The sequence below is a fragment of the Dermacentor albipictus genome, chromosome 5 (genome assembly GCF_038994185.2).
Source record: "Dermacentor albipictus isolate Rhodes 1998 colony chromosome 5, USDA_Dalb.pri_finalv2, whole genome shotgun sequence".
Lineage (NCBI taxonomy): Eukaryota > Metazoa > Arthropoda > Arachnida > Ixodida > Ixodidae > Dermacentor > Dermacentor albipictus.
In genome coordinates this window covers 166,171,685-166,182,553 of record NC_091825.1, presented here as the reverse complement: position 1 = coordinate 166,182,553, position 10,869 = coordinate 166,171,685, and positions in this window count along the sequence as shown.

The following is a 10,869-nucleotide window of genomic DNA, read 5'->3' as shown; positions in this document are numbered from 1 at the left end:
CCTTCGTTTGGCAAAATTTAAAGGGCGTTCACGTCCCCCTTCCCACCTCAAATTTTTGTTTGACTAAGAAATATTTTGGACAAGTACAGTCAGTCTACCTTATGCTAATAATCGCCCACGATATTAAAAAAAAAAAGCTGATGGTCAGGCACCACAGTTGGAACTGTTGGCGTGGGATGACCTGCCAGAGTTCTGCACGAGCTCTGTCCACAAAAACACACTGCCCCCGCTCTCTGTGCCCCTGTGAGACACGCTATAGAAACAAGGCCGCCTCTGCTGTGATGTCACGGAAATCTGTACAAATTAGTTCCAAGTTGAACAGTGATGCATTTGCCATTGCATCATTAGTTTGTAAAGCTAAAAAAAAAAGCAGAAAGAAAGCAAGAGACTTCGAAAGCATTACCAACTTCCCATTATGATACATTGTCTATCTTATAGATGCTAATCAGTAGATTTTTGTTGATTACTCATTTCAATTGCACCGCAACTGAAATGGCTGACGTCACCCCGAATGAACTACCCAATGATACCTTGCATACCCCATCTTTAGGCATTTGAGGATTGTTCCCTAACTTAGTGACATCCACAACCAATATACACTTTTATAGGTCATCAAAAGCCTTCAATACTGTTAAATTTATTCAAAATATGTATTACAGTATTTGATACACATGGTAAACATTTCTAATGTGTAAATATACAACAATGTATTAATTTTTCCAGCAAAGCAACATTAAAATATAGCAATGTGTGTATGAACTTTATGCAAGGAACACCTGTGGGTAAATTAGCAGGATCTCATATAAATTGCTTATTTCATATAAACTGGTCATTTCATCACAATACATACACTATAACCATGAGTACAAAACACATTCATTTCACAACTGGCTTGTGTGGAACATTTGTGAACACGTTTTCATATTCATAACAAAATAAGTACCAAAGGAAAGTTGTTTTCTTGAATTGTATGTGCAAGTCAAATAATGGAATGGTTCTGAGTAATACTGCACTGTGATTGCATTCTCAATACCAGTGTCACACAGGTGATATCCAACTAACAGTTCAAGATGACATTAAGTCAAAGCGCTGATGATGTACAAGAAAGGAGGAATAAGGCATGAAGGTTGAGGCACCTCAACGAGCAAATAACAATGACATCCATTAGAACAAGTCAAGGTTGAGTGTACGCCTAAGCACTGATTAAATATTTGCATAACATCATTTTCCTCCTGCTTAACATAAATACTTAAGCTAAACACAAAGCATTTGCATTTTGATTTTGAAGCTAGCTGCACGACGAGCAATCGTGCAACAGCAAATTGTGCCTGCAGACTTGAATGTGCATCTTTCATGCACAGTAATAGAGAAGCAATTGGCACTTTCCCATCCACAAACGTCTGTTCGTTCATAAGTTGCGTTCATTTCTCTTAAAGAAATGAGCGACACCATAAATAGCATAACATTTCAGAGTATCAATGATAGAGGGGTTAAAGGGACACTAAAGAGGCATATTAATTTGAGCTGCACTAGTAAACTGCAGTTCTGCAATAGCAGAACAACCGCCTTTACCATGGTAGGAGGTTCTTGGCAAGACCAGAAAAGATGCAAACACGGAACACAGGTGGCAACGCTGCCATTACGTTTTTGCACCAGCTCACCATGACTTCGTGGATATTGACAGTATCCACGTGTGTCTAGTTAGCAAGCCTCTATTATTAAAGAGGGACTCCATTTCATTCCAATATAACAGAAAGCCGAAGCTGACAAGTTTTGAGAACTTTTCCTCTGTAAAACAGCCTAAATAGAAGAAAACACTTCTGGAATCTACAACATCACAGTGCGGCTAGACGGTGCGAGATTTAGGCAAAGGGCAGTTTAGCCTTCATTTCCTCCACAAGTAAAATCAACCCATTCTCACTAAATGAATGAAAACAGATTTGAGAGGATCTTTAATCAGTTCAAATTGATTTAGTGTTTGCCCTTAGTGTTTCCTTTTAAGAACCAGAAAATAATTTAACAGCGTATCAACAATGTACACATAACTGTGCCTCTGAGATAGTGCATACACATTAATAGAGCAGGGATATTGCATTATATTGGCAGCATTATTTAGTAGCATGAAATCCATGCAAGATGTTTGTACTGAATCCGGTTCTTTCCTAAAATGCTTTTTCGCCTGTCTGATAGATTGCTTGGAGAGGCAATGTGAAAAAACTTCTAAGTTGCGTTATAATGGAAATAGAGCAAGAAAAGGGCAGGACATACCGTAAAAGAAAGCTGCCAATATGATGTAACACAATGATGATGTAATATGATGTATTACACAATAATGTAAGCCATTTCAATTAATGGAATGCCATTACTGAAGCACAGATAAAAATTCACAAAACATCTGTACTAGCATATGTAATTTAGTCATGAGATGAAAGTGCAAGGCATTCATATGTATTGAGGTATAAGTGTCGTTTCAAAGAATACTCTCTGCACTAACCAAGTGCTCTCTGTTAAGCGATGGTGGAATTCAAAGTGCGAAGCACATAACATGTAGCTGTTTATTTATTACACACAAAACTGAAAGGCAACTTCTTGAGTAATAAAATGCAGGATCCTCCTTGATGCTGCTGACAAGGAAGGGTATGTGTAACAGTCAACACAATGCCAGTGGATGCACTGGCAAATGTTGCTATCATGTTACCTGGCAATAAACACCAACACTGTACACATAGTTTGTCAATGTGCATAAAGTTAGTCTGCTTCTGAAGAAGCTACATGTGTGGCAAAGTGCAGAACCTATTTATATGCTTTGTTATAAATGTTCATTGCAGAATCTTGCTAAATTTATTACACTATATGACACTTATGGCAGTGGGCTAACAAGCAAAATGACAAATGTACAGAGACAAATAGAGAAAAATTACCCTGAGCAACTTTCAGTTGGTGCAGTAATGGTTGAAATTGTGGCACACAAGAACTGGCTTGATCACATAGTAGGAAACAGGCAAGTGATGGTTTAATACATCTTTTGGAGTGCATCCACCTCATTTAAGTAAACTTCAATATAGTCTATATGATACATATAATGAAGACTACGATGATGATAACGTATTGCTATTACTGCTGATAACATGCATATCTGCATACCAAGCACAGCAGAGGGAGGAAACTGCTGAAGCATCAACTAGCCCCCTTCACCTCTGACTGCCGACTGTACTTGCACACAAAGCAGCAGTTGTATAACCATGCGGACCAGGACACTTCACTTGTGAGTGCACCACTGGCTAGCACAGTGACTTGAAAAATCAGAATTGGTAACAATTCGAAACGTTGTCATTTGAAGCAGCTCATTTGGCTTAGATTACTTTGACCAAATGAGTTTCTCATTATGCAGAACTGCGGTCTGTTCATAGAATAAAGTAACAGAGACACCAGAAACATAGATCATAACGCAATGTTGCAGGCTGCCAAGAAGCAGAGATTGCTTTTGTGAGCAGGAGTGCCAAAAATAGCAGCAGTGACGCTCTCTGGAGAACAGATTTACAGTGACAAATACAAATTGTAGGAAGTTGGGGTACCGTTTCCACTATGTGTAACAGCACCTGCATCATAATCAACCGTCTCACAAATTCTCTCCATCATAAGGTGCTGGAGTATGTAAAAGTAAGCACTCGTGTGGCCTAGCCAAGTATTTGGCTGGTTGAACATGCAGGAAAGGGTACAGCATGTTAGTTGGCATGACCCTCATATCAAAACTAGTTTTAGCTTACCAACTGACTCAGGCCAAAGAGCCATCCTTTAGATGCATTTGCACTGCTGTTTTGAACATAGTGATCACCCTATGATCTCTCTCATGGTGGCTCCTGGTAATCATTGCTAACACACACTGAATGAGAAGGAACTTGACTGAGGTGCAATGTGGGAAATGTTTTGATGGCACAGAAGATGACCTGACATGTTTAGAGGGCCTTCCTACCGCTCAGAACATGTCTTTGTATTATGGTGGGAATGAGAATACTATGTGTCATATTGACAGAAACGAGCACGTCTTTATTACATAAACAAGGAATGATAATGTTACAGGGGTAAAAGAAGTCAAAAATATATTTACACAATATTTACAATAACTGTAGCAGCTGACAAGATGGTAGACAGCACGCAATGTTCACAGTGTCGTCTTCTTCGGACCAAGCTTAAAACGTCTTCTTCGTCAGCGTGGCACATGACCTCCGTTGGATGAAGCACCGGTCCAGTGCTGGTTAGGAGGTGGTCGAGTGATACGACTTAAGACACGCAACGTGAAGCACGCTGGAGCGATGCTGAGCCATCAGTGGGTCAAGCGGAGCGATTTTGTACGTGACTTCAGTTACTTGACACAAGACAGGGCCAAAGTAGCATGAAGGTAACTTCTCCAAGAGGCCAACGCGACGCGACAGTGATCAGAGGAGAACCAGGGCGCTCGGTGTGTAATGGACGTCACGATAATGGGCATCGTGTAACTGCCATTGATTTTTCCTGCGTCTCCACAAGTCAACGTCAGGCAATATGGTGTGCTTCTGCATTGAGTATGGCTTCACAGGCATACTCGGATGTGAAATTAGGACTAGCAGGCAGAACGATGTCAAAAAGGTAGAGCAAGGCCAAGGCCAAACAAGAGGAAGAATGGACAGAAGCCTGCGATATCATGGCGAGCCGAATTATAGGCAACTTTAAGGAACGGCAATGCAATGTCCCAGTCGCAATGGTTAGCGGAGACATATATGGACAGCATGTCAGTAAGGGTTCGGTTGAGACGCTCGGTTAGACCGTTTATTTGTGGATGGTAAGCAGTAGTAAGTTTGTGTTTAGTTGTGCACGAGTCTAGAAGGTCATTGATAACTTTAGAAAGAAAGCAGCAGCGTCGGTCAGTGAGGAGCTGTCGAGAGCCACCATGGTGAAGGATGAGGTTCTCTAGGAGGAAGTCAGCGACATCGGTTGCACTGCTTGTCGGAAGAGGCCGTGTGATTGTGTATCGGGTGGCATAGTCTGTTGCTACAGCAATCTACTTGTTTCCCGAAGCAGACGTAGGAAAAGGGCCTAAAAGATCAACACCTACACAGAAGAATGGTGTGGCTGGTACGTCAAGTGGCTGAAGGTGACCAGCAGGGAGTATGGTCGGCTTTTTGCGTCGTTGACAAAGGTCACAAGCAGTGATATGACGGCAGACGTCCCGTTATAGACCAGGCCAAAAGAAGCGCCGATGAACACAGTCATAAGCCTGCGAGATGCCAAGGTGACCAACAGTCGGTACATCATGAAGCTGGGCAAGAACAGTCTGACGTAGATGCTCAGGCACAACGAAGAGTCGGTCAGGGCCGTTCAAGCCCATGATAGAGCGGTACAATATGCCATCGTGAAGTTCAAACATGCGAAAGGAAGGATCGGGCGTCGCTGAAGTCAGCCATTGAATAAGATCTTGTAAGGAGGCATTCCAATGTTGTGCCGCTCCAATATTGTGAAAAGCAGCGAGAGAGAGAGAATGATGACAGGTATGCCGGTCACAGAAATGTCAGGTGGGTCGACAGGATGGCACAACAAGCAGTCCATATCTTAATGTAACTGACCGGTCTTGTATACAACTGAATAGTTGTATTCTTGAAGGCGCCGAGCCCGGCGGCCAAGGTTCCCTGAAGGAACCTTCAGGGACGAAAGCCAACACAGAGCGTGGTGATCAGTGATGACTGTGAATTGCCGGCCATACAAATAGGGGTGGAATTTACTTACTGCTCAAACAAGAGCCAGACACTCGCATTTGGTGATAGAATACTTGCGCTCAGTAGAGGAAAGAAGGCGGCTGGCATATGCAATAACATGTTCTCGCCCTTGTTGTTTCTGGGCCAAGATAGCTCGAATATCGTGGCCACTGGCATTGGTACAAACTTCTGTTGGAGCTGACACATAAAAATGTGTGAGAATGGGATGGGAGGTAAGCAGCCCAATCAGCTCGGTGAAAGCACCAGCTTGCTCAGGGCCCCAAATGAAGGCAGCGTCTTTCTTGAGGAGCTGATTAAGAGGGTGCGCAGCGTCTGCAAAATTTCGGACAAACTGACGGAAGTAGGAACAGAGGCCCAAGATGCTGCGAACGTTCTTGGCGCACGTTGGCATGGGAAAGTCCTTCACTGCCCGTATTCTATCGTGATCAGAGTGTACACCAGAAGAATGGAGGAGATGTCCGAGCACAGAAATTTCACGAAGACCAAAGTGGCACTTGGATGGATTTAGTTGTAGCCCCGCCTGATGGAAAACAAATAGGATCATCGAGAGACGTTCGAGGTGCGTCGCGAAATTCGGAGAAAAAATGATCACGTTGTAACAGAGGCAGATAGACCACTTGAAACCGTGTAGGAGGGCATCCATTCGTTCAAATATGGTCGGGGCATTACATAAACCAAAAGGCATGACTTTGACCTGATAAAGGCCATCAGGAGAAATAAAAGCCGTCTTTTCACAGTCCATGTCATCGACAGCAATTTGCCAGAATCCGAAGTGAAGGTCTATGGATAAAAAATATTGTGCTACATGCAGGCAATCCAGGGCATTGTCAATGCATGGTAGTGGATAGACGTCACTCTTTGTTACCTTGTTGAGGTGCCTATAATCCACACAAGATTGCTAACTATTGCCCTTTTTTTAACTAGTACAACAGGGGATGCCCATGGGCTGCAAGAAAGTTCAATGATGTTACGAGAAAGCATCTTGTCAACTTCGTGTTGGATGATGTGTCGCTCAGTAGGCGAGATGCAGTAGGGTCGCCGATGGATCAGGCTCGCATCACCGGTGTTTATTTGATGTTTGACAACAGATGTTTGTCCTAGAAAGCGCTCTCCAAGGTCGAATATGTCCCAGTACGAGGCAAGGAGGCAACATAGTTCTTGAGCACGCTGGGGCGGAGGGTAGGGAGAGAACATGTTCATTAGGGAATTCAAGTCTGAAAGGGCGGGAGGTGAAGCAAGAGTTGCACACGAAGAGTTGCCACAAGATAAAGCCAAAATGTGGTAGTCTCGGGCCGGTGTGATTCGCACCAGAGATATTCTGCGTGGGAGGACTTGTGTACAAAGTCAAAAGTTCACAAGCGGAAGGCAGGACGTGTTGCCTGTAATGGTAATGACGGTGTGGGCAAAAGCGGCATTATGTGAGATCAGGACATCTGGATTAGGGGATACGGTGTAGTCACCATCTGGTACAGGTGAAACACCAATGTAGGTAACGGCATGGTGAGGGAGGGGAATATACTCTGTGGAACATGGCCGTATCGGAGCACTATTGGGAGGGTCAATAGCAACAGGTAGAGTGAGTTGCACAACACCAGCAGAACAGTTTATCAAGGTGGAATGTGCTCACAGAAAGTCAAGTCCCAGGATTACGTCGTGAGGGCCAGTGTTCTAGAAGATAAAATAAAACAGAAGTATGATGTATGGCGACACTCACACGAGCCGGACACATGCCAATAATGGTTAGTGTTCCACCGCCAGCGACTCCGACCACAGGTGACGGGGCAGGAGTGAGGACTTCCTTGAGACGGTTCTGAAGCTTAGCATTCATCACAGATACGTGCGCGCCAGTGTCAATCAGAGCCGTAACAGGTACACCATCCACGTTCACTTTGAGGAGGTTCTGATGTGCGAGCAAGGTCAGAAGAAGATTTTTGTGTCATGTCATTTTGGGAGCATCACCTCCAGGTGCTGCACCCGTTCTTTTTCCGGAAGTGTGCGCTGGAAGGAGCTAGGGGACGGTAATCGACGAGATGGGGGAAATTGGGAGAAGCGGCGATGTGGCGTAGGAGAGCGGCTAGATTGGGTGGGCAGAGAAGTGCTGCCAGTACTTACTGGCTGCATTTGCGGTGGGAAGCGAGAAGCAGCATGAGGGCCATGGGATGGGAGGTAGGGCCAGGAGGTCAAATTCTACGAAGAGTGGTAGTGACATGAAATATGGCTGATACGGCCACAAGTGAAGCATATATGCCTGTCGTATGCAGTGTGCCATTCAACCGGGTTACGATACCACATAGGAGCATTCAGGTTGCAGTTGTGTAGGACAGTGGTGGATGGAGTGCAGTCAGGCTGATTAATTGAGCAGACGTAAGTAAAGCCAACGTTGGCCAATTCCTGGTGCATGACAGACTGGATCAGTGAGATGGTTGCCTAGCAATTGTCAGGGCTAAGGGTTGGGGTCAGGATAGGAGATGCGGCTTGTATTTCACGTCGGATGATTTGTACGATGTCATCAGAACGATGTCGATTAGAATGGCGTGGGCAGACTGTGTAGGTCTTCACACGTGGATATAGCAGTCGTGTTGGGAAGGCGGGGAAAGGGGTGGGCAATATGGCGACTCTTGGCTTCTTCAAACAGTTGGCATTTGGTAATAAAGGCTTGCACAGTGGAAGAATTCTTAAACACAAAAAGGTGGAAGGCATCATCTGCTATGCCCTTAATGACATGTGCAACATTATCAGGTTCGGACATCTTTGGATCCACCTTGTGGCACAGGGCGAGCACGTCCTGGTTGTATGTGAGGTAGGACCCAGTGCATGTCTGGAAACGTGAAGCGATGTTTTTTTGGGCGGCGCGCTGACGTTCAACAGGCTTGCGAAACAAATACTGGAGCTTGTTTACAAATGTCCCAGCTAGTAAGTTCCTCCTCATGGGTCTGAAACCAGAAGCGTGCCGTTCCCGTGAGGTAAAATATCAAGTTAGCGAGCATGATGGTCTGGTCCCAGTGGTTGCTGGCACTCACCTGCTCATATAGTTGAATCCAATCTCCAACATCAGTGTTGTCGTTGCCAGAAAAGGTTCCTGGGTCGCGGGGTTGTGCAAGAATGATGGTGGGTGTGGGTGCCGACGTGCCCAAATCATCCTCACCTTGAGCTGGCATTGTAGATGTAGCCGAGGAGTGCCCACTGCGTATATCCTTGCTAAACCTTACTAAATGCAAAGCTCTGTCATTCACCCACAACCACAGCTTAACAAGTCACACGTACACAATAAATTCAGCTCCTATCAATCATGCCCCGTCTTGCAAATATCTCGGCGTTCAATGACATCGACACTATCATGGGCAACTGATATTGACACCATCTGTTCCAATGCTTCACGCACCCTTGGGTATTTAAAACCCAACCTGAAAGCCGCATCACCAGAAATCAAAAAGCTAGCATATCTAACATTCATACGTCCGCAGTCAGAATATGCGTTATCTATCTGGCACCCTTCCCAATCATATCTTACCTAAAGTTGTTTTTCATCAACTTTCATTTCCAATAATTTATCATTTCTTTATTTAATTTATTAAGCCCAAGTAATTTCCCCTATGTTTTCCTTGGTGTCAGTGTTTGTTGGCTTCTTATGATATGACTAATAAAAATTGGGCCCCTCGGTTAACTCCCTTTCTTCTCGTCTATGACATAGAAGCAATACAAAATCGCGCTGCTCGGTTTATAACTTCCAATTACTCTCGTGAAACCAGCATAACCGCACTAAAACGTACACTTAAACTACCATCACTTGCTTCCCGCCGGATCATCTCTCATCTCTGCTTGCTTCACACCTTTTATTACCACCCACATTCCAGGCATTCCATATTAAATCCACCCTTACGTACATCCTCTCGCTTAAGCCACAGTCGTCCCATAGCAAACATTAACACCCGATCATCTGCCATGAACACTTCATTCTTCCCTGACGCAATAACCCATTGGAACCATCTCCCTGAAGATATCGTGTCATGCACTGACCATAAAATGTTCAGCAAAATGTTAAATAACTACATTGCTTAATTACCGATCCCACCCACCCTTACTCCAACACGACATTCCCCTTTTTTCACAATTGTTCCTGGCTTGTTTTTGTTTATTGTTGTTTCTTTACTGTTCTGTACATTTGTTCTAACATTGTCACAAGGATTAAAGCCCTCCCTTATGTAATGCCTCCGGGCCTTTAAGGTGAAAATAAATTAAATGAAATATCCGTCTTGATATTGAGCCCGCAACCTCCACCACAATGTTAACGGGGGTAAAGGAAGTCAGAAATATATTCATAGGATATTTAAAATAACTGTAGCAGCTGACAAGATGGTAGACAGCGTGTGATGTTCAGAGCGTCGTCTTCTTCGGACCACGCTTAAACTGTCGTCTTCGTCAGCGTGTCACAATATGTTTAATGGGACTCCGAAAGCGGTACACAATGACCTGTGGCATCACTTGACAGTGAAACAGTCTAAACAAAACTGTGTACCATCTTGCAGTCTAAAACCTGTGTAGGGAGAGTTATTTTGCTTAGATACATTGATGCATTGCTTAAAATTGTATTTCATGTGCTTCCACCAGCTTCTTTTGCATCATATAGTAATTTCTTTCTGATTTACAGTTAGAGCATGTTGAAAAGTGGTGCGGCCTTTGTGCACACGAACGGAGTATTGCATCAATGGGTCCTCACGTGTGCCTTCTTGACATAGTAATGTGCTCAATGCATGACGTGTTGTGGGCGCGGTGCGAGGGTTACTGTCATATTCAGGATGATGAAAAAGATGTGTGCTTTGGCGCGCCGTGTCGTCATACCCCCAAGTAGGCATTCTTTACAACAATGTGCCTGCTAGATTGTTGCATAAAAGGCTTTGATTTTGGCAGCAGTGATAACAGGAAGACACAGACTACACAGACTGCATCTGTGTATGTGAGATTATAAGCATAAGCATGTGATAAGCATAAGCATAAGTATAAGAATGTGAGATTATAGTTTCTAAAAAAAAAAAAGACTTAATCAACCAATTATGTGCCAAGGATATCCATCTGAGGTCCTAAACGACCCATCAGGCTTAGTGAAAAACCGTAGTATAGC